At 39.7% G+C, this 4,190-nt stretch overlaps 1 protein-coding gene across 2 annotated transcripts in view; it reads left to right on the top strand.

Moving 5' to 3' along the window:
- LOC114647822 (uncharacterized) overlaps positions 1-4,190 on the top strand; it is a 1,111,123-nt gene that overhangs the window by 801,205 nt on the left and 305,728 nt on the right. The window lies entirely within an intron of this gene.

The following is a 4,190-nucleotide window of genomic DNA, read 5'->3' as shown; positions in this document are numbered from 1 at the left end:
AGGAGACACGCTGAAAGACAGTAAATATAAAATATGACAGGAGCTGAGAAGAGCGCCTCGAAAATAATGACAGTCTTATTACTGGAACGCACCGCACTCGGGAGAAGGAGTTCCGATGAAGAGACATACACACATGCAAATACAGAGGAAAGGCACTGAAGGAGCATGGAGAATAAGAGATAGGAAATATTTTTTAATCACTATTACCGGGACTAGTGAAATATATTTCTGCAAGAATGAATGTATAATTTCCGTAGCCATAGTAAGTCTATACATCTGGCAATAGCATTTATATAAGGCTCACATTCAAAATTTGTAAACATTAAGCTTTCTGTCAGATTTTTGAACGTCTAATGGTATACCTTTGGTTAACAGTGCCCTTATCACACAAAACGTCGAGGGTTGTCTTGTACCAAGTGTTTCATGTTATGAAATCGGGGCTGGGCAAGTTAACACGTTATTATGGCGTTAACACTTTAATTAATTAATGCTGACAATTATTTTATCACACGTTAACGGAGTTTTTGTTATTATTATTTTGAAAGCCTCAGTCTCGCTGGCGATCGATAGAGATCAGTGATCTTCTTATTACAGCGCTTTTTGATACGCTTTTGTTAGAAGGAAAATTAGCTTTGTTGATTTGACCTCAATTCCCTGCGCGTGCATTAGTAGCGAAGAACAAAACAGCTTCTAAAATGGCAAGTGGAGAGATACTAAAGTGAATGCTCAAAGCAAAACTTTTATCGTTTTATCACTGAATCGGACTCCGATTTTGATGCAAGTGATCTGGTGATGAAGATCGAAAATGAAAGTGAGGTACCAGCATCAGCTGATCGTGGTGGTGAACATGTTTGTGTGGCTGATGCAGCGATGGCAACGGTCATCTGGGAGGACAGACACGTACGATGACAGGAGGTACAAACCATATTGCGTCTTACTGCAACTGCCACCTCCGCACACCCGTCTCACAAAGACAGCCAGCCCACTGTGCATATCTGCTGGCCGTCGAGCAGGCATAACAGGCAGCAACAGACATTTTATGTTGATTTTATGTGTGAAACCATTGCATTGCGCGCTTTTCAGAAAACTTGAGTTTTTTGGAAAAAATATTAGCCCTCAAAGAGTTGCTACTGAACATACGACTGTTTACGCTGCTCCCATATAAAAGAAAATGTTTCAGCTGGTATCCGTTCAGATAAAAAAGAAAACAGATTTAGAAATGTTAACTTGCTGTTGCTCGGAAGGTGCCTGTTATAATGTTGTGATCGGGGCTCTGGACTCTGAGGGTGACTTGTTTTTCTATAACAAACGAGAGAAAACGTTAATGCCCTGGCAGTGGCAAATAGCTTTGGTTTTATGTTTGATTTGATTACATTAATGTTTAAGTTGAGATTTATAAGAAATATTTTAACTGCTACTATGTAAAGGGAATACTGCTGTTAAAAAGCACCTTATTTGTTTAAAGTGTTTGCAAACCAAATACAGTACACACAATACACTACTTTCGAGTTCATTATTGAATTTTGTGCATAACAATGTGATTGTCTGCAATTAATTGCAATTAAAAATTTTAATTGTTGCCCAGCACTATATGAAATATATCCTAGGCCATATTAGACTTTCAGCCAAAATAGTGTATGGTACAGGATGGTGGTGGTGGCAGTATAAAAAAAAACTTTAGGAGTTTTGGAAAAGAAAGGATCATAAAACAAGAGATTTAATTTTTCAGAATGAAAAGATCGGTAGTAGTGCTGGTGTTATGTATACAAATCACAGAGAAATGTTTACTTGCACGCCCAAACACAGTGCAACACGTCACACTCTGGTGTCATAATAGGCAAGAATTCATTCAAATTCCTAACTTTATTTAATAGTAAACACAACCTGAAGGCCTTATCCACATTTCCTTTCTGTTCAGGGTTAGAAATTTCCACAAATTCTAATGTTAAAGGTGTGAATTTCGCACACTTATGTTTTTTAAGCAATCCTTCTTGCAATGTCTTTTTTTTTTTTTATTCTTCTTCTTCTTTCGGCTGTCCCGTTAGGGGTTGCCACAGCAGAGCATCTTCTTCCATATCTTCCTGTCCTCATCATCTTGTTCTGTTACACCCATCACCTGCATGTCCTCTCTCACCACATCCATAAACCTTCTCTTAGGCCTTCCTCTTTTCCTCTTCCCTGGCAGCTCTATCCTTAGCATCCCATCATACCCAGCATCTCTCCTCTGCACATGTCCAAACCATCATAATCTCGCCTCTCTGACTTTGTCTCCCAACCGTCCAACTTGAGCTGACCCTCTAAATGTCCTCATTTCTAATCCTGTCCATCCTCGTCACACCCAATGCAAATCTTACTGTTTTATAATTGTGCCTCATTTGTTACTAAGAACACATTTTTTTACATTTTTGTTTATGTTTCGTTAAGGTTGCATGCAAAGTTAAACAATTAATTTGATTAAATGTGAAAATAGCAAATAGCTAATAACTCTTATCTACTGAAAAGTTTATAAACTACTGTAAACATCAGAAATAATAAAGTTGACATTTTTTTGAAAATGCCTGAAATATTAATCTCAAACTGCTTTTTAAATTGTGGGGTTCTGCCCAGAGTATGAAATCCCCCCCTTATGTTTAATTCAAGGCAAAGCCTCAATTTCAAAAATAAGTGCTGCGTATTCATTTATGCTCCCGTGATCTAAAACGTAGTTGAAGATCCTGAGAAGAACTTAAACTGCATATCGTAAGGCACAAACAGGAAATGAACCCCAGGAACCCAGTCTAGTGACATAGCCTCCATGACACACTGCACAAAATACACTGCCCTCCATAATGTCAGGCACAAAGACTCATTTTGTTTCAATTTACCCCTCTGCGCCACAATTTAAAATTACAAATCAAACAACTCAAATGTGATGATTAAAGTGCACATTGCAGACTTTCATTTAAGGGGATTAAACAAAAAACAACATGTTTTTTCCAGGGTCCCCCCATTTCAGGGCATCATAATGTTCGAAGCAATTAGAGTCACGGGTGTTTGTGATTCCTCAGGTGTGTTTCATTGCTTCATAAGATACCTCAGTTTGCTTCTACCCTTTGGAGTCCGTAGTTGACATTGTTCAACAAGAGATGTGTCAGTGAAAGTCAAAGAGGCCATTATGAGGCCACAAAACAATTATAAAACCATTAGAGACATCAGTGACACCTTAGGATAACCTAAATCAACTATCTGGAATATCATGAAGAAGAAAGAACACACTGGTGAGCTCAGTAATCACAAAAGGACTGGTAGGCCAAGGAAGACCTCCACTGCTGATGACAGAAGAATCCTCACTACGGTCAAGAAAAAGCACCACACGCCTGTCTGAGAGATCAGAAACAGTCTCCAGGGGGCCGATGTGGATGTATCAGAGACGACTATCAGCAGAAGACTTCATGAACAGAAATACAGAGGCCACACTGCAAGATGCAATCCACAACAACAGGATGGCCAGATTACAGTTTGTGAATAAAGCCTGCAGAATTCTGGAAAAAGGTCTTGTGGACAGACGAGACCAAGATGAATCTGAATCAGAGTGATGGCAAGAGCAAAGTGTGGAGATGAAAAGGAACTGCCTGAGATCCAAAGCAGACCACCTCACCTGGGGGTGTTATGGCTTGGGTATGTATGGCTGTCACAGGTTCTGGCACACTTCTCTTCATTGATGCCAGATCTGCTGACAGCAGCGGCACAATAAATTCTGAGGTGAAGAGAAACATCTGATCAGCTTAAGTTCCAGTAGGTGCCTCTAAATTCATTGGACAGCATTTAATCCTGACACTTTAATGATCCAAACATACTGATGGGGCAGCACAGGAGTTTGTCAAAGTTAAAAAATGGAAAATTCTTGAATGGCCAAATCAGTCACCCCATTTAAATCCAATTGAGCAGGCCTTCCATATGCTGAAGAGAAAACTTGAGAGGACAAGCCCTCAACAGTAGAAGCTCAAGATGGCTGCATTAGAGGCTTGGCAGAGCATCACCAGAGAAGATCATCAACACCTGGTGATGTCTATGAATCGCAAACTTCATGTAGTTGTTGCATACAAGGGATATGCGACAAAGGATTAAATACGACTCAATAGACCTGCCATTGCTGTGTCCTAAACATTATGGTGCCCTGAAAAAGGGAGGACCAGGTAGAAAATTGTTGT

Source organism: Erpetoichthys calabaricus, chromosome 3 (genome assembly GCF_900747795.2).
Source record: "Erpetoichthys calabaricus chromosome 3, fErpCal1.3, whole genome shotgun sequence".
NCBI classification, from domain to species: Eukaryota; Metazoa; Chordata; class Cladistia; order Polypteriformes; family Polypteridae; genus Erpetoichthys; species Erpetoichthys calabaricus.
The sequence above is the reverse complement of the archived record's forward strand: the minus strand, read 5'-3'. Positions and strand labels throughout refer to the sequence as shown.